Source organism: Echeneis naucrates, chromosome 2 (assembly GCF_900963305.1).
Source record: "Echeneis naucrates chromosome 2, fEcheNa1.1, whole genome shotgun sequence".
NCBI lineage: Eukaryota > Metazoa > Chordata > Actinopteri > Carangiformes > Echeneidae > Echeneis > Echeneis naucrates.
In genome coordinates this window covers 3,134,602-3,161,790 of record NC_042512.1, presented here as the reverse complement: position 1 = coordinate 3,161,790, position 27,189 = coordinate 3,134,602, and the positions used below count along the sequence as shown (strand labels likewise).

At 41.2% G+C, this 27,189-nt stretch overlaps 4 non-coding genes across 4 annotated transcripts; all 4 read left to right on the top strand.

Moving 5' to 3' along the window:
* Positions 1 to 19,343: 19,343 nt before the first annotated feature.
* trnal-uag (transfer RNA leucine (anticodon UAG)) lies at positions 19,344 to 19,415 on the top strand. Its single transcript has one exon. It is a non-coding gene; the product is annotated as a tRNA-Leu (tRNA).
* Positions 19,416 to 22,549: 3,134 nt separating this feature from the next.
* Positions 22,550 to 22,740, top strand: LOC115057944 (U2 spliceosomal RNA). The gene has a single exon (XR_003841988.1). It is a non-coding gene; the product is annotated as a U2 spliceosomal RNA (small nuclear RNA).
* Positions 22,741 to 25,579: 2,839 nt separating this feature from the next.
* On the top strand, positions 25,580 to 25,651 carry trnae-cuc (transfer RNA glutamic acid (anticodon CUC)). Its single transcript has one exon. It is a non-coding gene; the product is annotated as a tRNA-Glu (tRNA).
* A 1,090-nt stretch (positions 25,652 to 26,741) lies between these two features.
* Positions 26,742 to 26,817, top strand: trnat-cgu (transfer RNA threonine (anticodon CGU)). The gene has a single exon. It is a non-coding gene; the product is annotated as a tRNA-Thr (tRNA).
* Positions 26,818 to 27,189: the final 372 nt, after the last annotated feature.

Below are 27,189 nucleotides of genomic sequence, written 5' to 3'. Positions count from 1 at the left end.
ATGTGGCGCCATCAATCCATGTTTATCTGCTAAAATAACAAAAAGATATCATTCATTTCACACACACACATATTTACTTCCATATTTTACAGATATATCCACACACGTACCTGGACCTGTTTCCTTTCGGCCCACAGTTCTTTTGACTTTGACTTTCTGTCCTCCATGAATTGTTTATATGATGTTCATGGTTGTTCTGCTGGAATGAACGGAGTTCCGTATCAAAACAGAAAGTTAGCAGCAGCTAAAACAATCAGCAACAATTGTGCATTTAGCATAACTGAAAGCCTAACAAATAAATAAATAAAAAACTAGCAACGCATACTAACTAAACGCGTTGCTATTCCGTGAAGACATCGATTGGCTGTAAAATGAAACGGTGCACTTTAATTCACTGCATGTCTGACAGCGGCTTCAGCTAGTTAGCGCGATGCTACACTTAGCTTGTTTAGCATTTTCCGGCTGTTTATTAGATGTCTCCTGTGCGCGTGCTCCTTCCGTCTGGTCCGTTCATCAACGTTAAACATTCTACAGATCGTCCGCACGGAAAACACAACCGCGTAAATTGGCTCAAGTCGTTTCCACAAAACGGCCAAAACATCATTTACTCCATGCTGCCATAAACTTTCACTCTGCAAAGTTTTCCCGCCACACAAACCGATACAAACTTTTTGAGCTCACAGTCAATCTTCTTCTGGATCACTTCCGGTATTTGGTACATTCCCCTTCCGGAAGCTTCTGTCGATTGGAAATTTGTTTCGCAACATGTAAATTTGTTTTCTAATTTGTAAGTTTGTTTTGTCCGTGGTAAAAGTGTTTTTCTTGTGTAATTTTGTTGAATAAAATGTAAAAATGTTTCCCAACATGTAAATTTGTTTCACGCTTTGTAAAAGTGTTTGGCACTTTGTAATTTAGTTTTGCACTTACCGGCCACCGTATCAAACAGAGCAGGAACACTAAAGTAAGGGGCGGGGGGTGAAAACGACAGGAGGGTTAAAGAGCAGATTCTCTCTGAGGGGACGGATGTTGCCACAATACACTGTGTGTGCCATCACATGTGGAAGATGTGTGCAGACTGAAGCCTTGGTCTGCCACCAGCTCAGAGGGGCTGCACTTCTACTGACCACCAGGGGGCTCCACTGGTTGTTTCACAAAGTCACAGAGTGTTGGAGTCTATCGGGGTATTTTCCAAGCAGCACTGTGTTTCTAACATCTGGATGTTGGTAAAGAGTTACTCTGCATTGGCCGGGATGCTTATTATGTTTACATGCAACAATGTACTCACAATGCACAATGTACTGCTGGACACTTTCATATCAGTAAATCCACCGTGTTTTAAAGAAGTTCAGAGTGTTTCAGAGTTTCTGACATGATACAGACAGACAGATCCAACAAAGCATTTAAATGAACTGAGAGCTCAGACCAGCAGAGAGAGCACACACACACACACACAGTGGACGAGGTGCGCGATCCCAAAGATGAGCGAAAGCAGGAAAAGAAGCATTTTAATAAGTAGACGGCAAACAGACAACTGAGTATGTGGGAGGAACAAACCAACCGATTTGGTTTTAGTTCAATTTAACGCCACTGAAAAACATTTGTTTTTCACTTCATTCTTTGCGAAACAAGCGTGAGCTTCTTTGTGCGCATGCGCCATTCCGTCTGACTCTTTGACGCTTCCGTCTTTGACCTCCAGTGACGTCACACAGCCTCATGGAGGTGAGTAAACAGTTGTTGATGTTGTCAGTGAAACATTCATTCATCCTCAGAGTCATCTGCTTCTACCGATCTCCATTTTCATTTCCAACCACTCAGAGAGACAAGAACACACACAGACACACTCTGACTAACCAAACCATTCCAGGAACAATCAGGATGATTCTGGCTCAGGGTGTGACAGGTCCGGGGTTCAAATCCCAGATGAGCCCTTTGTCAGCTGTTGTAACAAGTGAAAAAGACATGTTTTACACATTAAAACATAAGAATAATCAGGATGAGTCCCCCCACACAGGCCCACACACACACGCACGCACAATGTTATGTTTTTCTACCAAATATAATTCAGTACACTGAATAAAAATTGTCCTTTCAGAAGAGAAACTGTTGCCATGTCCTCTGTTGAGCTGAGCCCTTCAGCATCTCGTTATTTATTGACATGTTTTTTTTTTTGCCACATGTGGATAAAAATAAATATTGTTCAAGATAAGAAAAAACATTATAGAAAAATACAATATTTTTATGAAGTGAAGAAAGGGCCAATTTAAAAGCTTAATCAGTGCCGAATGACAGTTGGCATGTTTAACAATAAAATATTTAATAGTTTAATACAAAAATGCTTGACTCGAGGAGTTGAGGAGTCTCTGGGATCATGGTGGACTGGACTCTGTTCTCAGACCAGTTCTGATTCCTCTGTCAGTCTCTGCTGGATGAAGCTCTCCTCTCCACCTCCCAGGAACATGGTCCAGAGTCTGGACAAGCTGCTGCTGCAACATCTGGATCATCAGGAAGCAGCTGATCCTATATCAACACACACATTTCTCTTTGCCACTTCCACCTGTGTAGAGAAGAAGAGAGCAGATCCATCAGTGTTTCCTGACTCTGTCCATCAGCTGTCAGTCAGTGATGCAGATCCAGCATAAAGACCTGCAGGGACTTCAGTCCTGTTCAGTCCAGATGTGCAGCAGCTGTTTCCTCTCAGCTCATGTTAACGTGTTGGAGTGAACACACTGAGCTGGAAACTCACAGACCTCAAGTCTGCTGACTCAGCACATTTCTCTGAGTCCACAGTGGAGATAAAGAGCTGAGTCACTTTACTGATGATTTACTGAAGGTCCATTTAAACTGAGAGACTCAGACAGACAGACAGACAGACAGGCAGACAGACAGGCAGACAGACAGGATTCTGGTCTGCAGAAAGACCACATGGTGACAGTGTGATGAAAGAAGATCAGTGATGTGCAGCTTTCAGTCAGACTGATCTCAGAGCTGTGACAGATGAACCTGATCAGAGAACAAACAGTCTCAGCTCAGATCTGACAGTTTGATGGACGAGGACCAGAATCTGAACATCTCTGAGTTCTTCAGCTGGAATCTGCTTCATTTGATGGTCACATGATCACAACAGTCCTCTGACTGATCTCATTGGCTGACTGTTTTCTCTCTGTCTTTCTGTCTAATTCTGAAATCTGTTTCTGTTCTCCTCTCACAGCTTCACTGAGGAGTTTGAAGGTTCACAGGAAACACTGAGTCTTTGCTCTGATACTGGATTTAAACAATATTACTGAAAGGAACATGAACTGAGTCCAACTCTACTGACCTCAGAGTCTCCAGTCTGAAGTCTGGACTCTTCACAAGATCAGACAGATCCTTCAGGTCTGAATCCTGCAGGTTGTTCCAACTCAGGTCCAGTTCTCTGAGATGGGAGGGGTTGGACTTCAGAGCTGAGACCAGAGAAGAACAGCTGATTTCTGACAAACTACAGTTGTCCAATCTGAGTAAAGAATAATAAGAAATTCAAATGTTATTTTCAAATAATTAGAAATCAGTTTTCAAAAGTTATTTTCAACCATTTAACAGTTTAAATGTCAAAAACCTGAAGAGGATTTTCCATCATGAATATAAACCTGTCTGCAGGTCAGAGTCACCACAACTGTAACATCATATTAATCTGAGAGCAGAAATAAAACATGAGTCTGACCTCAGAGTCTCCAGTCTACAGTGAGGACTCTCCAGAAAACCACACAGATCCTTTAGTCCTGAATCCTTCAGGTAGTTCCAACTCAGGTCCAGTTCTCTGAGATGGGAGGGGTTGGACTTCAGAGCTGAGACCAGAGAAGAACAGCTGATCTCTGACAACCTGCAGCTCTCCAACCTGAGTGAAGAATAAAAGAAGTGAATTTAGGAGACAAAGTTCCTGCTTAGAAGTGTTCAATGTTTGAAATGAAAGTCAGACAGCTGAACCAACAGGAAGCAGCTTCACAACAGTCAAATACAAACAGTGACAAGATTTCATGAGAAAATGAAACAACACTTTAAAGAACCTGAACTGACTCAAACTGTCAACATTGTGATTTTAACACATCAGAAATAACCAAACAGCAGAGTCAGCCAAACTTTATTTCTATCTCTGATTCTGCCACATATGAACTCCTGTATAACAATCTGAGCTCTGGCAGGTAAGTCCACTCTAAAACCAGTCAAACAGTCTTCAAACAAGCTGCAGAAGTTCTAGACAGAAAATCTAACTCATCATTAATGATATATTTGAAGAAACATGAACAGTTGAATATGGAAATCATACTGAAATATGCAGAATCTATTCTGATCGATGTCATCTTTAATGAATGATGGGGATGGGTAAAAACCAAAAAATATTTTCCCGATTCTGACTGATCTTCCTTTGAATGTTCTGACATCAGTCCACAGAATCCTGAGACTGATATTTAACATAGCTGGGAGATCAGCGAGGCAGACGGAGCAAACATGTTTCCTGCAGCAGAGAGAGGAGGGCAACGGGGCAACTGCTCCCCCAGCAGACCAGCCCTTAGAGCCAATCCTTATCTTAGTGTGGAACCAAACCACTGCAGCTGATTGGACTAAAGCTTTGCTACACAATCACAGCAAAATGGATGTTTTCCTGAGGTGCTGATGTTTACATTAGGTATGTTTGGTTCAAACATTCAGATCTCCCTCCACTCCACTCGCCAATGCAGATACTCCCACACAGATCATTCAGTTGTTTGGGTCAGGTCATGAAGCATCAACAGTATTACTCTCTGTTACTTCGTAGCTCAGTTAAGTCTGCCTCTGCCCTGACAGCAGTCTGTGAGTCTGACCTGAACACATCGTTTACAGGTGGAGAGTTTACTGTTTATTTTTGTTTAGGATCTGCATTAGCAACAGCATAACTGCAGCTATTCTTCCTGTCAAATAGACAAACAGCTCCCATTAATATTAATGACAACATGCTGCTGCTTCCATAAAGACATAGTGACTCCACCTCTTAAACTCTACCAGCTCCACCTGTGGCTCCAGTTTGTGTACAAACTCATGTTTATTAGACATTCGACAAAACATCCTCAAGTTTTCAAAATGTCACTTTCAAATTATCAATAATCACTGTAAGTTACTTTCAAACATTTAACATATTAATCTGAGAGCAGAAATAAAACATGAGTCTGACCTCAGAGTCTCCAGTCTACAGTGAGGACTCTTCAGAAAACCACACAGATCCCTCAGTCCTGAATCCTGCAGGTTGATCTGACTCAGGTCCAGTTCTCTGAGATGGGAGGGGTTGGACTTCAGAGCTGAGACCAGAGAAGAACAGCTGATCTCTGACAACCTGGAATTGTCAAATCTAAATAAGGAATAAAAGATGCAGATAAAATCATTGATAATCAGTCAGAAATGTTCAGAAGACTTTAAATCAAAGTGCCTCCACATTCTGTCTGGATGTTTGAAGTGTTTCTTTAGTGTAATTGTCATTTCAGCCACTGGAGGCTGAAGTCCAGCAGCTCCTCACTCTAAAACAAAGTGATTCCCTCAGCTGACCTGCGGCTGCAGTGGAATACAGGACATACTTGTGTGTAGGAATACAGCAGATGGCTGCTTCATAAATATGTGGCAGCAAAGGAAAGTTCTGCTTTGACGTGAAGATGAAGTTGTAAAATCTTCTAAATGAAGAACATTTCAACATGTGTGGGACTGTTTGTTTTCAAAGTGTGTAGAAGAGCTTTTTGATGTTGACTCCGTCCACAGCAGCTCATCACTCAGCTTCTGTACCGCTGCTCTGAACTCCATCTACTGCAGTAACACACTGACTGAGTATGACCACACCACAAAGAAACACAACTATCACTGTGCTGCACATGAACTGTGCTCAGTGCAGGGAAACCTGTGGTGGAGCTCCAATCCTTTGGAAATAACAGCTTTCAGAGCACAGGGGGGCCACGGCCACGTGTCTGAAAGCCCCATGAGGGCTGGAGTCTCAACAACACAACTGACTCTGGTCCTCAGCTCCACACCCTCCAAGTCTGAAGACATTTATTAGGACATTAGATTCAGCGGTGGATTAAAGATCTACCACAGTGGACTGACCTCAGAGTCTCCAGTCTACAGTCTGGACTCTCCACAAGATCACGCAGCTCCTTCACATCTGGATCCTGCAGGAGGTTTCCTCTCAGGTCCAGTTCTCTGAGATGGGAGGGGTTGGACTTCAGAGCTGAGGCCAGAGAAGAACAGCTGATCTCTGACAACCAACAGCATCTCAACCTGGAAAAGAACAAATCATGGAGATCAGATGACTGATAATCAGTCAGAAATGTCCTGATCCAGAACTTCCAGCTTTTCAAACTCATCACACACTTTAACATCTCAAATGTTGCTGGTCCACATCAGACTTTGTTCCAATACAAAGACCAAGACCAAGACTTAAAGATCCAGTCCTGATCCAAGACTAAGGTCTCCCTTGGTCCTGGTTTCTGTCTGGAAATCTAACATGTGAAACCAACACTTTTGGTTCCTGGACGACTTTTCCTTATTAATATATTGAACAAGGAGATTAAATTTTTGGAAACGAATGAAAACTTTTATTATTATTATTAGAACAACTGGAAACATGAAACAACAGCTATTTTTAATAAAAGTGAATAAATTTAAGTTTAATGTGAATATTAATTCTGGATTAAACAAATCTACAACAACTACTGAACAGACCTCAGAATCTCCAGTCTACAATATGGACTCTTCAGAAAACCACACAGATCCTTCAGTCCTGAATCTTGAAGGTCATTGTTGTGACTCAGGTCCAGTTCTCTGAGATGGGAGGGGTTGGACTTCAGAGCTGAGACCAGAGAAGAACAGCTGATCTCTGACAAAGTGCAGTTCTCCAACCTGAGTAAAGAATAAAAGATGTGACTTTAGGAGACAAATTTCCAGAGTCAGCCAAACTTCCAAATTTCTATCTCTGATTCTGCCACATATGAACTCCTGTATAACAATCAACAATCAAACCAGTCAAACAGTCTACAAACAAGCTGCAGAAGTTCTACACAGAAAACCAAACTTATCATTAATGACATATTTGAAGATGACATTACTTGGCCTGACGTTGGATCAACACATGACATCTAGCCCAGCTGTCAGTGTTTTAGCTCAGTCTGCAGGTAGAGCCCTGAACAAGTCTGAACACTGTGCTCATCTGGGAGTTCATACTTTCACTCTGTTCTGTAATATGTGTGTGTGTGTGTGTGTGTCAGACGATGCTTCTGCTGTCTGGGGATTCTGTGAATATTCTCTTTGTAATACTCAGCATCATAGAGCTATTGGTTATCTTACAGCAGTACACAGATTGACCTCAGTGTTGGCTCTTCATGGTGATTTGAGACACCACTTGCTCCATCACTCCATAGTTTATGTACAGGCACGCGAGCAACTGCGTAGTCTCAGCAGCAACATGGAGGCTATGGTTCATGTAAATTTCAATCGGTATGATTTTATTTTCGTACGTAATGCCTTCACCCTGTTCGTACTCTGTCAATGTAACTTTAGTCATGAAAAAAAAACAAAGCAACAAAAAAAAAAAAAAAAAAAAAAAAAAGAGTCAACGGTCGCGATGGTTTTTTTCTTAGCGTTCATCATGCTTCAGTTGATAAACCAAGTGGTACACGGAGAAGAATATACCATCAACGTCTGCTGTCTCTTGTGAATTTTTTGTATTTTTTTTTTCCCCTCATACTTCTTCACATCCTCTCGCTCTCGGGGCATCGAGGACTGGCCCTTCCTCTGGAAGTCAGCATTGGAAAACCCTCGATGTTAAGGGCTAGATTCATAGCCCCTACCCCTGTGTGAAAAGTTATTAGGGCACTACTACCCTCACAGGGATGTAGAAAATTTCAGGGTAGGGGTGTATTGGGACTGGGCCTTTGCATCACCATTTCTGGGCCAGTGAGCTGAAATTAATATTCTATGAGTTATTTATCTAATATTTTCCAAAATAAATTATGTTGTGGCATTAATATTAAATTAATATATTGTATTTCCAAAAGCAGAAAGATACATGGTCTCTTGATGTTTGGATGAAGCTTAAATGAAGAGCCTACTGCCTCATACAGAACTCTGTATTTATTGCTGTTTGCCTTCCTTGTTCACAGGGTGGAGTCCACTCTGTATGTGTGTCCCATTTCCTGTTCAGGTGGAGAGGTGTGATTGGCTCGATCTCCTCTTTAAAAGGGAAGTTCTCCTGTACTGGGGTGACTCCTACTCCTTCCTGCTTCCAGCTCTGGATCATGCTGGACTGTGCTGCATTGTGATTTGGGTTAAACAACTTTTGTTTTTTGATTTGATTATTACGTGTAGTTTTGTCTTCCTTGTTTATGTGACAAATAGCAGTCTTGGTAGCTGAAATAGCTGTAAGGGAAGGAATTTGGTTTTGTCAACCTTTTGTCAACATTTTTCTTCTGTTTCATTGTCAGGGAGGTCAGGTTGCTTTTTAAATGTATTTTCCCCTCAGGTAATACTTTTCAAACCTGACTTGATTATGATTGATTAAACACAGCAGAGTAACACAACAGCTGAACAACAAACATACTGATTAAAGTAAAGACACAGGAACACAAACAGTGTATGGTGATGCATTGATCCTGTTCTATGTTCAACCAATAGGTTGTGGCAGAAAGAAAAAAAAGCAGGGTGGTATTCCAGGTAGGAGGTTCAATGAACTTTGAGTCTGTCCCTGAACTCTGAGTTGACTTACTCTGAGATGGGAAACTCTGAGTATCTGGTTCCAGAATAGCTGATCTGTCTTGGAGTATTTTCACCTTGAGTTGCGCGCATTAACAACCTCTATAAAAAGCCATCATCAATGAAGCCCTGATACCAAGAGTCACCATGACAACAGTGAAAAAAAGACCCAGTTATTTCAACCCAGAGGAGACCTTATAGACCAATGGAGAGTGTGAGTACGTGTTTCACCGTAAATGTAATAGCTGCAGCAGCAAAGAAGAAACCGCATGAGAAGAAATTACTACCTGAGTCAACGTGCAAGTTTGGATGCACTATTCGATTGATTTTACATTTAACTTTAAGAGATCGTAGCTTACAGTTATAAATATAAATGAGAATAAAATCTGATTTTCATTTAGGTGAAGTCCACCAGGAGAGAAGCGTACTTGTAAGTAGTTAAAAATGAAATATCAAAACAAAAAAGTAAGGGATATTTTGCAGGGCTATGATCGCACCTCACTTTGATTTTAATTTTATTTTTTCAATTGACTTAAGCTATTAAACAAAGTAAATATTAATTTAAACCCCTAACAAAATGTTTTAACGTCATCTCATTTAATAGCCCACTGAGTAGATGAACACGTCATAGAATGTTTACCCATTTTTATTGAAGTAATTCAAAAAGTGACGATGTGTACTTGAACTAAATAAAATCTACAAATTTAAAAAAAGAGATTAACATTGAATTCTGCTTAGCCAACAGAAAGAGGCAGACAAGGCAGAGGCCCGAAAAACAAGTGGAGCCACCACCACCACCTCTGACAGAGGCTGAGGAGCTGAGGGCATCCCGGGGTCACCTTCCAGGATACAAGTGCCTACAGATGTTAGTATTTTTATATTAGTATTTTTATAAAACCTATAAAACCTCCTGACAAGAAAGGGAGGGGCAAAGAAATTAGTGAAAAAAACAACACCCCCCACCCCCAAAAAAAACAAAAAACTGGTGAGTTAAATGAATGGCACCTGAACCGGGGGAAGGAAAAGCTACTGACACAAACAGCAAGGAGAACAACAGAGAGGAGTGACAGTGAGGGGAACAAAGAAAATCTGTCCAGGTTCATTCAACTCTGCCTGCTAATCAAAGAAATGTTGGGAAAAAAAGAAAGCAGCAACACGAGGAAGAGAACCAGCTGGATTCACTGGAGGTTTGGAAACCCATGGCCTGAGGAGTGGTGATGATCCCAGGAGTACCAAGGAGGAAAAAGGTGCCTGTATACTGGGACTCCATACCTGCCTGGGCTGGAGGAGCCCCACAACAGAGCTAACACAGTCCATCACTGTCCCCTCAACCATTTAACACACTGATCCACCATACGTCCTAATATCCTATATGTGGCACTGTTTGATTTGAAGTGATTTGAACCCTGCTGAACACAAACCTGAGTCTTCCGAGTCTACAGTACGGTCCCTGTAGTCCAGCAGACAGCAGCTTCACTCCTGAATCCTGCAGGTTGTTGTTACTCAGGTCCAGATCTCTCAGACTAGAGGACTGGGAGCTGAGGACTGAGGACAGAGCTTCACAGCTTCTGTCTGAGAGGTTACAGCCACTCAGTCTGAAGAGGAACCAGTAAAACAAGAGAAAACAATTACAAAAACTTTTTTTTTTATCTTGAGTGAATAAAAAGATTCAGTTGATCTGGATGGATTTATTTGCACATACAGAGCTTTGTTGGAGGCTTTGACCACTGGCAGCAGCCTCAGAAGAGCCTCCTCTGAAGCAGAGTATTTCTTCAGGTCAAACACGTCCAGATCTTTTTCTGATGACAGTAAGATGAAGACCAGAGCTGACCATTGAGCAGGAGACAGTTTATCTGTGGAGAGACGTCCTGATCTCAGGGACTGTTGGATCTCCTCCACCAGAGAACCATCATTCAGTTCATTCAGACAGTGAAACAGGTTGATACTTTTCTCTGGAGACAGATTCTCACTGATCTTTGTCTTGATGTACTGGACTGTTTTCCGATTGGTCTCTGAGCTACTTCCTGTCTGTGTCACCAGGCCTCGTAGGAGAGTTTGGTTGGTCTGCAGTGAAAGACCCAGAAGGAACCGGAGGAACAAGTCCAGGTGTCCATTTGGACTCTGTAAGGCCTCATCCACAGCACTGTGGTAGAATCTGTTTCCCAACCAGTATGACCACAGGGAGGTTGTTTGTTCTTCTGCCATCAGATTGACTCCAGAGTTGATGAAGGTCAGATGGACATGAAGAGCAGCCAGAAACTCCTGAACACTCAGATGGACGAAGCAGAAGACCTTGTCCTGGTACAGCCCTGTCTCCTCTTTGAAGATCTGTGTCAACACTCCTGAGTAAACTGATGCTGCTCTGATATCGATGCCACACTCTGTCAGGTCTGATTCATAGAAGATCAGGTTTCCTTTCTGCAGCTGCTCAAAAGCCACTTTTCCCAGAGACTCAATCATCTTCCTGGTCTCTTGACTCCAGTGTGGATCTGACTCAGCTCCTCCATCGTACTTGACCTTCTTCAGTTTGGACTGAACCACCAGGAAGTGGATGTACATCTCAGTCAGGGTCTTGGGCAGCTCTCCTCCCTCTCTGGTCTTCAACACCTCCTCCAGAACTGTAGCAGTGATCCAGCAGAAGACTGGGATGTGGCACATGATGTGGAGGCTTCGTGAGGTCTTGATGTGGGAGATGATCCTGCTGGCCTGCTCCTCATGTCTGAACCTCTTCCTGAAGTACTCCTCCTTCTGGGGGTCATTGAACCCTCTGACCTCTGTAACCATGTCAACACACTGAGGAGGGATCTGATTGGCTGCTGCAGGTCGTGTGGTTATCCAGAGGCGAGCAGAGGGAAGCAGTTTCCCCCTGATGAGGTTTGTCAGCAGCACGTCCACTGAGGTGGACTCTGTAGGATCAGTCAGGACCTCAGTGTTGTGGAAGTCCAGAGGAAGTCGACACTCATCCAGACCGTCAAAGATGAACACAACCTGGAAGTGATCAAAGCTGCACATTCCTGCTTCTTTGGTTTCAGTGAAGAAGAGATGAACAAGTTCCACCAAGCTGAACTTCTTCTCTTTCAGCACATTCAGCTCTCTGAAGGTGAAGGGGAATGTGAACTCTATGTCCTGGTTGGCTTTGTCTTCAGCCCAGTCCAGAGTGAACTTCTGTGTTAAGACGGTTTTCCCAATGCCAGCCACTCCCTTTGTCATCACTGTTCTGATTGGTTGGTCTCTTCCAGGTGGGGGTTTAAAGATGTCTTCTTGTCTGATGCTTGTTTCTGCTCTGTCCTGTTTCCTGGATGCTGTTTCAATCTGTCTGACCTCATGTTCCTCATTGACCTCTCCAGTCCCTCCCTCTGTGATGTAGAGCTCTGTGTAGATCTGATTCAGAAGGGTTGGGTTTCCTGCTTTAGAGATCCCCTCAAACACACACTGGAACTTCTTCTTCAGGCCAGATTTGAGTTTACGTTGACACACTCGAGCACGACTTTCTGAATAAACAAAGAACAGAAGAGATTTAAAAAAAAAAGGTTGATATTTACTTCTCCTAAGGAATAAGAATATGATCATATTTCTCTCAGTCTCCTCAGACTTTACTAAATATCTAATTGATCCATCATGTTAAATCCTCTTACTGCTCTGCAGACAGTCAGCCAGCTCCTCCTGCTTCATCCTCCTCAGGAAGTTCACTGTGATCTTCAGAAATGCCTCTCTGCTCCTCCTCTGCTCTTCATCCACCTCATCATCCTCATTCTTCATGAATTGTGGGTAATCTGGACTCAGACTCCTTTTGATTTTCTTCAGCTCGTTCTTCACAAAACAGACGATGTTCTCCTCCAGCAGCTGGAACACAATAACATCCTGTGTAAAGTTCACTCTCAGTATAAACTGATGGATCAAAGCATCAGATCATCAGTCAGCAGAGTTCAACTTTAGCTGCTGCTGTATCATCTGCTGCCACGTCTCTTTCCAGAGCTACATAGAAAGATTCAGACCTGCTGACTTCACTAAACCAACTTCACTGGTGTAACTTACTAAGTTTGACTTTAGATTCTGACAACACAGAGATCCTGAACATCACATGAAGACCAAACTGATACAGCCCTTCAACACATCAACTTAGGAAGTGAAAATTCAGGGTATTAACTGTGACTGTGGCTGAAGATGGATCAGACCACCTGAACTAGTTCACTGATGAATTATTCCATCTTTAAACCCTGTAGAGACAGAGTCCATGGAGGTTCAGGACTGAATCTGATTAACTTTGGTCTTTGTTATTAAGTCACAGCTCAAATTATCTGGGAAACAACTAAATACACTTTTCTTTAGGATTCACTGTAGATGAACAAGAAGTCTCTAAAAGTCTCCAATAGACCATATTCATACAGAACATATCTGTTGAGGCTGATGGATTATTGCTCTGTGGTGAACTACAACTCCCAGTCCTCTCCCACTCTCTCCCACCCCAAACCTGTTCAATCCCAATTCAACTCCTGTCTGTCACAGAGTAAAGCTCTACTGGTCTAAAGAGTGCAGCTTCAAACTCAAGTCTTTGTTGGTGTCTGTTGTAGTCACTGGATGAACATTTACACACCATAAATATGGAGTCCAGGTCTGTGTGATGATGTTTGTCAGACTGAACTCTGAGGAGAAAAGACACAAACACACAGTTTGTTCCAGGAGTTTTCTATGAACACCAGATAAACTGATAGACAAGCTTTGATACCTTTAATGAGTCAAACAACAACAAATGATCCACTTTTACCTTTTTTCTTTGATAAAATCATCCATCGACTGATCACTCCTCACGGACACACAGCTGGATACAGCAGACTGTTGTCCATCCTTAAAGACAATAGGATGCTTCATAGACCGATCACTCTTCATGGAGACACAGCTCAGTTCAGAAAAATCTGGTCTTGACTTCTGGTTGCTGGAAGAAACAGAATTTGCATCCAAAGATTAAACAACCAAGAAACTGGGCAGAAAAAGATCAGTTTAAATTAAAATAGTTAAGACCAGCTTGTATTTGTATCGCCAGAAACCACCCAGAATATTTTATTGTGCAATTTTTTCATTTTAATAAAATTTACATCACTTAGACTTTTTGGATGTTTTTCATTTGACTCACGTGTAGCATTTTGTCATTTTAATTGAAATGTGCTAATAAATAAATAAAGATTATTTTTAATATCATTATTATTTATAATAACACCGCCACATGCGGGCAGTACAGCAGGCTAGTCTTTAGCGATGTTGCCCCACAAAAAGAAGGTCGCAGGTTCCATTCCCGGCCTGGGACCTTTCACATGTTCTCCCCTGCGTCCAGGTACTCCGGTTTCCTCCTACCATCCAAAGACTTGCTTGTCCAAGTTAACTAGTGACTCTAAACTGTTTGTAGGACTGAGTGTGATTTTGAGTTCAGATGACTGTTCATCTATCTGTCTCTGTATGTTGGCCCTGCGATGGACTGGTGACCTGTCCAGGGTGTACAGGGTATGCCCCAGTGTGAACTGGGATTGGCTGCAGCACCCCAACGGATAAGCAATAGAAGATGAATGCATGAATCTCCAAATGCTGGTTGAGCACCCGATGGAAACAAGGACAAAAGAGGGGGGAAAAAAAAAAGCTAGCAGAAAAAGTTCAGCAGTAAAAAATGTAAGTGACAGTGAGAGTGAATAATGATGGAGCAGTGATCTGAGTGCTGAGCTCTGACAGATGGACAGTTAGAGATCCTCATCTCACCTCTGAGCTTTGGTCTGACTCTCATGTTCCCCACACAGATTGGTTTTAGAGGGAGGGGCTCCCTCCTCTCTGTCCTCACACTGATTCATAGCTGAGTCTCCACCTTCACACACAACAAAATAATTTACATCACAGGACACATAATCAGTATTACTTTCACTAATACATCACTAACTTCAGACTTTAACTCCCAAAAACAAACTGTTTGACATTTCTCTCTGTGTTGATTTTAGTCAGATTCTGTTATAACAGAACATTCCTGATTCATGTTAAACCCAATCCTCAATACATTACAAACTCAGATCACCATTTACTTTTAGCAGAGCAATTTGAACAATTATGGAACCTTGACACAGTTGTGATCACCATAGGTCGGCACATTTAAAGGACCAATATTTTAATGAAATACATATCTGAGGACCAAATCATCCCTCCAAAAGCCAACTTAAAAAAAAAAAATCAAATCAAAACAAATTTTTCGTTACATCTTAACCCGTCTGACCTGTGTCAGGAAACCCCAGACAAGGGGAGGTGGTTCTCTCATCTGATGTTTAGGATGCACCTTAAACATCTGTTTCTTTCACACATTATTCAAATACTGTGCCTCCATAACTTGACATAAAGAATAAGTCTGATCTGTCAGTAATAAGCAAGTTTTAGAAAAAGGTATCTCAGCTCTGCTGGTGCTTTGTTTCTCTGTCCACTAGATGGTGGTATCTGACTGTTGGATGTGTTGATGGCACTGTCAATTAATGTCACATTACTGATAAAACAACTTGTGACAATGTAAAGATTTCTGTTTTGCCTCAAATGATTCCCAACATTAAAAATGAGGAGCGCTGCATTAAACCTTCAATGGCTTCATTGTATTTGGAAATATTCATTAACAACGAGTTCAATTCACTCAGCCAAGTTCATCCAAGGTATCAGACCAGTTCTGACATGTTTGTTCTGTCATTGCGCAACAGAAACACAGCACACTGGTTCAAAGAAATCAATCTACCTGTCGACATTGAAGTTAAGTTGATTTAAAAAAAAAAAAAAAAAAATCTGTTTCACTTACTTGTGACCATTTAAAAACCTTTCAAAAAGTAAACTCTAGTATGATTCTGGTGATTTTAAATCTTAAGCTAATTGAGTCCTACTTTATATTAGAACGAGAACATGAAAGGAAGGTAGGTAGATAAATATGTCTACTGTAGTTAACACAGTGTCATCACAGTGATCCTCATCAGACATTTACAGATTCTCACCTGCTTAACGGACTTCAGGGCGACTTTCTGGCATTCGGAAAGCTTCATGTGTTGAAGAAACATTTGAAGAGGTGAAGTTGCATGTTCTCCCTCGGCAGTCCTGGTGTCTGAGAGTGCAACAGTGACAGCATGATTTTAATTCACTCAGCCAAGTTCATCCCAGGTATCAGGCCAGTTCAGACATGTTCTTTCTGTCATGCCTCAACAAAAACACTGCATACCAGTCCAAGGAAATCAACTTACCCTTCATCATGTAATTTAAGTTGATATAAATTTGTTTCACTTAAGATTAATTTGTTGTGACCATTTAAACACCTTTAAACAAATAAAATCTGGTTTAAGTCTGGTGATTTAATATCTTAGTTTACTCGGGGAATACTACTTTATATTAGAACAAGAATAAAGTGAAAATAAATAGGAGCTAGGAAAGAAGGTAGATAAACATGTCTACTGTTTTCAACACAGTGTGATCACAGAGATCCTGTTCAGACATTTACAGATTCTCACCTGCTGAACTCACTTCAGGGAGAATTTCTGACACTTTCCAGCTTCATGTGAAGAGAAGAAGCTGCTTGTTCTCCCTCATCAGTCCTGGTGTTTGAGTTGAGGAAAAGTGACATCCTCATATCTTCAGTTCAATTTTAAAAACTATAACATATTGATTTATTTTCTCTTCTACAGAGGCCGCTGCTGTGAGATAAGATTACATTTCTGTTGGAGATAGACCGATAAGGATTTTTCAGGGACGACACCGATCATTAGTAGTTCAGGAGGCCGATACCTGATATTTGGAGCCGATATTCATTTGCAGTCAAAAGGGAAAATTTTGGCGTCAAAATTTTAAATATAAACTCCAACACTTAACTTGGTTTGAATTCCTTTAAGCATATGTTTATTAAACGGTTTTTCAGATTTGCAAGATGTTAAAGGTTTTTTTATTTTATCTTAGACAATAGACTTCGTTGTTTTAAAATTATAACAAAAAGTGCAGGAAGTTCCCAGGCTCAGTGGCATGTCTTATGAAGTTAAATGAAAACTTAAACACATAACTTCACTAGTTCCTGTGTTAGCACTCACTACGGACAACACCTACGTTAGCATAGCCTCTAGCGCCATTCGCGATTAGCGTTAGCCTCGCGGGTAATAGCATTAACGATCTTTTTAAAAAAATTTATACATTACGGAAATACAGTATGTACCACAATAGTGTTAAAGGCCCCACAACTCCGACTAGTTTACGTATCTGAACAATGGCATTGTGTGGTCAGTAACAAGCCAAAATGGAGGCCTAGCCTAACCTAGCCTAGCCTTTAACAAGCAGTGGCTATTACCGGAGCTAACAATGACGAAAGTGGCTCAAGTATAGTGCCACACAGGATTCAGTCTTAACAAGCAAGGAACTTGTTCGTAGGCGACATGAGGGGATTCACAATTGATTTATGAGTTTTATTCCGTTTTTCATACTGAGAAAGCAGACTAGTAGACACTGACAGTGCCCCTGGATGGATGGGAGCTAGCAGCTTTGGCTAGGTTTCGATACAGACAGGCCATTAATGAAGAAGAAAAAAAGAAGAATGTTTCTGTAATTTAATAACGAGTAATAACATCAACTCACGACAGGAAAATGGCTTCTTCGCATTATTTAACTGAACTTACCGTAACCGTCGAACTCCATGTCCAGAGCGTGACCGCCAAACTGCAGATCCGGGATCAGGGAGACTGTCAACTCCGGGTCCAGGAGGAGGGAGTGGCAGGTGGGCGGCAAAGAGACAAGATGGCGATAATGAACCATGCCGGCTATTGGTGAGCTCATTTCCACGAGATTTAGCACGAAATTCTCTGATGGTGTTTTGATGTTAGATATTGTTGGAAATGTTTTCAGACAAAAATAATGTAAAAGAAGAAAAAAGAGAATTAAAAAAAATTATTTTCTACCCCCTGGTATATTAATATATGTATGCTATATGTTTGGTGTTTGATAGCAACTAACTATCTTTATGGTTCTCCTTGATTAGTTCAATTTAAAGAAGAAGGAATGGACACAGACAAAGACGGTGGAGACTTATCAACCTCCATGTTTTCCATGTTGCATTGGAAAAGGAGTTGTAGAGTATATTCTTTTTTTTTTTATTACATATGATTTATTTACACACAGGCACAAAATGAAGCGTTAGGCTCATATGTAATATGGAGTTATGATTCAGTCTCATTTTAGTCTCTCAATCGTTTGGTGAAAACAGATTTTTACAAAACTTCTATTTGGTGTCAATAGTTTGTGTCCATTACAGGTGCACATTAACATAATATCATAATACTCGATACTATATCAATGTTGGGTAACTAAGAATTAATTGAGAAGCTGCATCTTGTTGGTGAAACTATTCAAATTATAATTGAATTACTTTATAAAGCTCTACATAAAAAGTTATTTCTAAATACTACCCTTTAAATGAAAAAAGTTACCATCACGATCAGTCTTTCCACACACAGCCACAAGTAATCAGCAGGCTAAGGCATATGACATAAAGCCATTAAAACATAGAAAGGTTCCTCAAAGCACTGAGAGTGCAACATGGCACTCAAAAGAACCCTTTTTTTTTTTTATTCAGTTCAAAAACCTTGTACAGCAAGAAGTGTCTTTGACAGCAAAATGATCTAAAGAGTACTTATGAAAGACCTATTTTGTGAGTGAATAACATCATGTTAATAACAAACATTTCATATACATTTTCTTTCTTTTTCATTCATCTTCTTTTTTGTTGAAGTAACTGTTCCTTATATCTTGAAGCTGGTTTAATATCTTCAGTAATCAGGTATCAAAATGTGCCTTAAATGTTTGTAATGTGAAAATACTTACAAAACACAGCTTTGCCCCTTCACATCTGCAAACACATAGTGTGCCTTCTGCCTGTCTTTACATTTTTCCAGGTACACCCTTTGTTTCACCAGTTTTTGGGGAGAGGGATAGTTGAAAGTGGACACAAGTGGTGCACAATAACAAAAGACTGCTGATGAACAAGTGGGGTGTGCTTTCGCGGGCCCATGATAGGTGTACCAACACGCAGACAATTCATTGTGGGATTTGTAGTGTTATGGTGGTGCGTTCCATCTCACCCGCAGGCCAGAGCTAACAGTAAATAGATTTTGTCATGTTCGTATATAAGACATCGTAGGAACGAGAATGTAGCTGAATTTTTTTATTTTTTTCAAGAGAGGAAAGGAAATAGAGTGCAATAAACGGTGTTGCATAAACTAAGTCATTTCCTGTGGGTGAGGTGATGAATTTCCAGCTACTTGGTTTTTGTGAAACCAAAAAAGCCAATGAACCTCTTCCATCTGGAATTGTTGGTGTGCGTTCTCTTCTTCATCGGTCTGTCTGGAGGCAGATCAGAGCTGGCCTGTCGATTTTCAGGTGCTGGTCCAGGCCTCACTTCTTCCACTGGTGTCTGGTTGTTATTGACTTCCTGCTTTTTGGCATTGGTCACTTAAGCCACTTCCATTTTATTGGCCTCTCCAACTTCAGCCACTTCCTGTTTTTTGGCCTCTCTCACTTCAGAGCAGAATGAAAAGGAAATTTTTTTCTATAATTTAAAAACACTTGTCAAGGGCTCGTTGGTCTAGGGGTATGATTCTCGCTTTAGGTGTGAGAGGTCCTGGGTTCAAATCGCGGATGAGCCATTAATGTTATGTCGCTAATATCAGTGCCAAACCAAAGTTTGTCTCCTGTGAAAAGCGGTCAATCACCAAATTTCCATCTGCTCAACACAGCAACAACCACTTTGTCTTGTCCAGAAACTGCAAGTAAAAGCTGTAATGCAGGAACTCCACTGAGAGCAAAGCACTACTGGGGTTTGAATGCAGGATGTCCTGTTTACAAGACAGACAGTTTAGGCAGCTAAGCATCAGTACTGCCGGTTTCTCTAAAACCACGTCTGTGTCGGTCAACACTTGTGCTCCTCACAGTTGTGTGTCACTTCCACAAAGGTTTGAAGTGGGTGAGTCTGAAGAGCTGCTGCCTTTGATACATCACCTGATAATGTCACAATACTCACAGAATGAAGCTGCTTTGAAGAATTTACGAAAATCACATGTGATTCAGATGTAAACACAAAGGCTGCCCCACTGTCACCATTCAGAGCAGCTGAGAAGCTTATTGATACTAATACATACTAAGCCAGCAGCCTACCCATTGAGCTAACTCTGCTGTGCTAACATGCTAGCATGCTGTGTTTTACAAAAAGTACAAACAGCTGTTCTGCATACTTTTATAATAAACCTTACAAGTCTCAAAATACACCTTTCAGCTCAGGTGGTTAGAGCATGGTGCTAATAATGCTGAGGTCATGGGTTCAATCCCCATACTGGCCAGCTGCAGTATCCTTGAAGTAATTCAGGAATTCATAACAGAGTCCTTTTTGCTGACAACGCCACAGTCACAAGTTTAACCCATGTAGCAGCCACCTGGGTGAGAACAGCAGCTGGTGTTTGCTTTCCAACTAAAACTTGAAAGCGTATCTAAGTAATACTTATTCAGAGCTCTAAGTTGTCACCTTACCACTCCAAATGTGAAACTGACATTTACAAATATGGAATAATGCAATAACAGCCAAACAAGTGCTTGGGTATGTGATTTTATTTATATTTAGCATGCAATGTCTCAGTCTCCGCTGTCTGTGTATTGTGGCAACATCCGTCCCCTCAGAGGGAATCTCCTCTTTAACCCCCTACGTTTTCACCCCCCACCCCTAACTTTAGTGTTCCTGGTCTGTTTTAACTGCTCTTAAATGTTTTTATTTTAAACTCTTTAGCTGTTAAAGCTGTCTCAGAGTGGTTAACATGAGTATCTGCAGTGAAAATAAAACTGGGCACTGAAAATGTATTCCAAAATGAACATGTAAAAAAGAAGTAGATAACCAGAGACCAAACTCCTCAACATGAAGTTGTGTGTGTGCATGTAAATTCATGCACGAGTGGCATTTGACACTCCCTGCACAGCCCGCGCACTGTGTGTGTGTGTGTGTGTGTGTGTCTCCTCATGCTGCTCTGAGCAATCAGTTCATTTAAATGCTTTGTTGGCTCTGCCTGTCTGTATCTATGCCAGAAACTCTTAAACACTGACGTCATCGAACAACTTCAAGCGACTACATAGTCTAGATTGGATTCAAAGTCCAGAGTGCTAACCATTACCTGATGGAACAACAGGTCCATGATTTGATGTGGGTCAAAGGTGCTGGCTTGAGGCTCCAGTGTCATGGGAGACGTCTGTAGACCATAAGCCATTTAAAAAAAAAAGAATAAACAATTATCAAATAATATGAACCGAATTCTACTGACTTTTAGGACAGCCAATAGCGACTTTCCTTGCTGAGGAGTGACATCAGAGCTCCGTCTCACTCAGCAGAAGAACAAAGGAGGAGCTTGTGTTTGAACCTGTGTGGGAAACACGGTGTCACGACAAAGCAAAGCCGTTTAATTGATTTGGTTTGTTTGTTTCTTTTAAACATATTTTTATTTGAGAGAATCAGCACTCATCACAGTAATTTACAGTAACAAGCGTCCCTCTGTCTTTTCTTTTTCCCTGTAATTTCTAACCCCCACTCCCTCCCTGCAGGTTACATTCATGAAAGTTGCCATGTTTTTGATTTTGATGATGTTCCTTTTGGCAACGGTCTGTTCCCCTGAGGTTAGTCTGTGCTGTGCAGGGTGCGCTGAATCACATTTGATTTTGGAAATTCTTCAAAGCAGCTTCAAAGGAGGAGTTTCATTCTGTGAGTATTGTGACATCATCAGGTGATGTATCAAAGGCAGCAGCTCTTCAGAGTCACACATCACTTCAAACCTTTGAGGAAGTGACGCACAACTGTGAGGAGCACAAGAGTTCACCGACACAGACGTGGTTTCAGAGACAGACTGCAGAGAAACTGTCAGTACTGATGCTGAGCTGCTTAAAGTGTCTGTCTTGTAAACAGGACATCCTGCATTCACCCAGCAGAGCTTCACTCTGCTCATCATGTCTCTGTGACACAATCTGAAGGGATCAGTAGTGTGACAGCAGGTTTTTAATGATGTAGCAGATAGAAACAGACAGGTAGAAACTAAATTCCTGCTGTTTTATTGTTCTGCAAGAGCCGAATACATGTCTGTAAGTGTTGTTGTACATGTCTGTATTACTGCCATGTTTGAGTTGGAATAAATTCACTTACGCTTTAAAATGATCGCGGTACTGATGCTAATCCCGTTAGCCGGTCTATGGCGTTTTCCATTGTATGTTAGCATTAAACGGACATAACGGACTTTATGTTAAGATGAAATGATGGCAGTAATGCTGGTTAAAATGACTTTGAATGCTATTTTAAATACGTGGCTGTTCAGTCATTTGTGGTTTTATTTTGTGGATGACAAAGGACAAACGAATTTTATTATTCTCTCTTTCGGTCGAAAAAAGCCGAGTCCAGTCGAGGAGAGCCGAATCTTTAGAGAATCCGTGCAGACAGGGGGGTTATTTTGATGGACACACCATGAGGCCAATCACATGAGAGGACAAACTGATGTTTTCACAATAATATTCAGCTGGTAAATTGACATAGATATGAAGTTTTACAGGTGACCAAGAAGAGACGTTTTCTTTGCTCTACAACGTAACTTTGTGAAAATAACATGTCTGTGGTTGTTTTCTGATCCCTCCTTCGTTTCTTCATGTCTTCTGTTTGTGTCTCTCTCTCGGAGTGATGTTGTTACTGAAGCCGACTCTGACCCCTCACTGAGCGGGTCGGTGCGGAGAAACACTCCGTTACCTCCGACAGCTGAGCGGTATCGCTTCTCGGCCTTTTGGCTAAGATCAAGTGTAGTATCTGTTCTTATCAGTTTAATATCTGATACGTCCCCTACCCGGGGACCATATATTAAATAGATTTTTGGAACAGGGAGATGGAATAGGGGCTTGCTCCGTCCACTCCACGCATCGACCTGGTATTGCAGTATCTCCAGGAACAGTGCACTCCCTCTGTGTGTTCAATACAAGTCCTGTTCAGCTCAACATCACCTTAAACACATGATGTTGTCTTCATGTGTGTAACGCTGAGTGTAAAGAGTGTTCATGTTCAGTTTATGGTTTTAGAATCAGTGATGCATTCATGTAGAAACATCAGTTTAATGTTGCTGATTTCATCAGGTTATATTCTGCTGACCAGACTGAATCAATAAAGTTTTGTTTCAACAGTCATCGTTTAAATGTTGGTTGTATTTTGCATTTGTCAGCTGAATCCACAGAGTGACTGAAATGATGAAGTAAATCCAGGAAAGGAAAAACATTTGGCTCTGAATCTCAATGTAGATTTGAACAAAGAGCTCCAGCTGAAGAAAACAATGCTGTCTGTTTCCAGATGATGAAGAACTCAGTTCTCAGTTGATGCTCAGTTATCTCCATCTAGTGGACAGATGGTAGAAGTTGATTCCTGAAAAGAGGAAGTGACTTCCTCAGATCAAACTGTTGAAGGAGAACGAGCAGCTTCTTCCTCACTGACTCACTCAACTTCTGTCTCCTGGGGTTTGGATTTGAGCCTCTTTCTCAGGAGCACACACAGAAAAAATAAGATTTTCTATTCCAACAATATACGTGATGTCCTCGTGTATGAATGAATGTTTCACTGATGCAGATTTTTACAGAACAACATCAACAACTCATAACTCCACAACGAGACTGTGTGACGTCACTGGAGATCAAAGGCATTTCCTGTCTTTCATTGATCTCCAACGCAACACAGATGCATATGTCACTCTTTCACGTTCGCTTCAAATGGATGAGCACAAGCGCACAAAGACAGAAATGTCCCTGGACTGATCATTGTAACTTTGTGTTATTGTTGTGTCTGATAAGTTAAGGACCATAAACTTTCTATGAAAGTGGATGAGTAGGTTAAAAAGTACTGAGACGGTCTCTCTCTCTCTCTCTTGTCCCTGCTATTCTTCATATTTGATCATAAAATCTTGAAGGTCAGAATGACAACAAGCCCTCTTCTTGCTTACAGAAGACTCAACTATTTTAACACACATGGGGATCAACTGAGAGAGACTCATTCATTCAGAGACACACTTCACTATAAATCCTAGAGATGACAGGGATTGAACCCGTGGCCTCATACATGCAAAGCATGCGCTCTACCACTGAGCTACAGTACACAGGAGTCAGCTCAGTTTTTAGTATTGTGACATCATCAGGTGACATCATCAGGTGATGGATCAAAGGCAGCACCTCTTCAGACTCACACTTCACTTCAAACCTTTGAGGAAGTGGGACACAATTCTGAGGAGCACAAAAGTTCACTGAGAGAAAGACTGCAGAGAAACTGGCAGTACTGAACAGAACATCCTGCATTCAAACCCCAGCAGAGCTTCACTCTCAGTGGAGTTCCTGCTCATCACTTCCTGTATTCCAGCTTTTACTTGCAGTTTCTGGACAAGGCAAAGTGGTTGTTGCTGTGTTGAGCAGATGGAAATGTGGTGATTGGCCACTTTTCACAGGAGACAAACTTTGGGAAGAGTCATGATGGTCAGGCAGTGACATTGGCAACGCAATACTCAGGGCTCGTGAAAAAAGCTCGTGAAAAAAGTACCCATTTAAAATCAATATGATACCAAATATGAAAAAGGAGGACTATCCAATGATTAAAATTAATTATTAAGTTGTTGTGATGGTTCAGAAATTAAATAAAATCGGCCCCCTTGTCCGGCCACAGCAACCGTTTAGCTGTCTTTCCATCTTCCATCTTACATAAATAAAAAAATAAAACGTCACTCACTGTTGAAATAGAAAAAAACTTCATTTATAATGGGTTATAGTTTTCAATAAAATAATTGGATTCTATATTCAATTTCTAAAACCTAATAAATATAACCATATAAAACAGCCAAATGACAACATTAATGACGTTTTAAATGACAGGAAACGTCATGTTACCATGACAGCAAAGAGTTAGGGGGGAAGCCCGGCAGCAATTTCCAATTAAATTTTCTATTCCAACAATATACGTGATGTCCTCGTGTATGAATGAATGTTTCACTGATGCACATTTTTACAGAACAACATCAACAACTAATAACTCCACAACGAGACTGTGTGACGTCACTGGAGATCAAAGGCATTTCCTGTCTTTCATTGATCTCCAACATGACACAGATGCATACGTCACACTATCTCACGTTCGCTTCAAATGGATGAGAACAGACACATAGAAATCACCCTGGACTGATGATGTCACAGTACTCACAGAATGAAATTCCTCCTTGGAAGCTGCTTTGAAGAATTTCCAAAATCACATGTGATTCAGATGTAAACACAAAGGCTGCCCCACTGTCACCATTCAGAGCAGCTGAGAAGATTATTGATACAAATACATGCTAAGCCAGCAGCCTACCCATTAAGATAACTTAGTATGTGCTAACTAATTCAGATGTTCTTCACCCCCACACCCTAAAAACTGATAAAACTTTAGCAGTCCATCACCTTAATCACTCGGCCTCCTCGTCATGTTTGATACTTGTCCTGGAGTCTCCAGGGGAGACTGCGACCTGAACGCAGCACCTTAGAACGCTCAGCCATTCTGACGACAGAAGCTGAAAAATTTGCCCATCAAAGTGAGTCCAGTCATTCCAATACACAATGACCACGATGTGATAAGATCACATGGAGGCTCAGTTTGCACTTGCTCACACGTGTGGAGTGGACAAAACAGGTTGTCTACAGGTTAAGGTTTCACTTTGGAACCTTCACTGTGTGAAAGGACAGATTTTCTTTCACCTCTACTGCTGTAAGGTTTTGGGACAAAGGTATTTTGTCTACACGCTCCCTGGTGGTCTAGTGGCTAGGATTCGGCGCTCTCACCGCCGCGGCCTGGGTTCGATTCCCGGTCAGGGAAAGTGTTTTTATTGAAAAATACAGATGATAGAAAAATTTTATTATTTTGAACTCTCTCGAAAAAGCTTTGAAACCTGTTGATGTTGTTAAAGCGGCCTTTTCTCAAAGCTTAGCTTGAATGCTAGCATGGCAGGGGTATTAGCTCAAATGGTAGAGTGCTCGCTCAGCATGTGAGAGGTAGTGGGTTCGATGCCCACATTCTCCACAAGACTTTAGCTCTTTGGAGATACAGCAACAAGTGAGCTAAACACAGCAAGTCTTTGTTTTTTTGGATGGATTCATGGCAGAGGTTACAAAATGCAGAGCGGTGAATTGGTCCATAGAAGTCTAATATATCAGTGAAGCATGTTAAAGGAACTGAGGTTCTAGTCCCAACCACTAAATTCTCATTATTAGGCTCGAACTCACGACCTTCAGATTACGAGACTGACATGCTGCCTACTGCACCAAATGTTTCAAGTGACCCAAATAGGAAAGTTCCTTGTTGACAGCATTGTTGCGCTTTGCTACATCTGAGCTAAAGAGACAAATAAAATAATATAAATTGGCTTTTATTTTGAAATGCTTGTGTGGTGCGACTGCTCTCGTTCTTTCTGTAGCTTAAAGCGTTAACGAGTTGAAACGCAGCAAAACATATTAAATGATAAAAGTAAAAATACAAAGACAGTAAAAATTGGATGGTCCATGGTGTAATTGTTAGCACTCTAAGTCTGTCATTCATAACAGTTTTAGATTTAATTAAACAATTCAAGATTGTTGTGTGTGTGTTGTGGATGAAAAATCTGCATAAAATGGGAATATGATTGCTTGACAATCAAGGGTTAGGACTGAAAACTCTAAAGCCTGTGGCTCCCTGTGGTAGAAATGGACAGCAGTTGTTGGACTAAAGATAACTCAGCTGTTACTGAATCATCTGTACAGGCTGACTGAGTACAGCTGAGTTAGATGGAGCAAACTTAAGTTTCCAAGGAGGACTCTGCTAATCATGTTTATTAAATGTTGTTTAAGAACAGTTGAGTAGAGTGCTGTGGATGTGAGATGTTGTAGTGTATGATCAATATGATCCTCTGCATATACATGTACATCAGAGTGGTGCTGTGGCTTAGCTGGTCAAAGCGCCTGTCTCGTAAAAACAGGAGATCCTGGGTTCAAATCCCAGCAGTGCCTCATTCATAATGTAAGATGTTGTAGATAGGAAACACTTATACATGGGAAGTGCATGTTTTACCACTGAGCTACATCCCCTGCATGGTCTGGCAGCATTAGCTAACCAGATAGCTTCTGAGCTCCTGCAACACTGATCTGTCTGATGAAGCCTTTTGGATGAGATGAGGACATTGATGATGCTGCTGAATTTAGGTCACCTGCACTTATGTCAACAGTCAGAGCTCCATACACAATAAGAGTACTGAAGAAAAAAACTTTAAACATGAGCTCTGTGTCACATTCATGCAGCTTGTGTAGAAACAGTTCATTCCATCAGAATGAACCTTCACCTGTTAAGGTAACAGTTTGGTAACAGTTGAGGAGGAAACTATC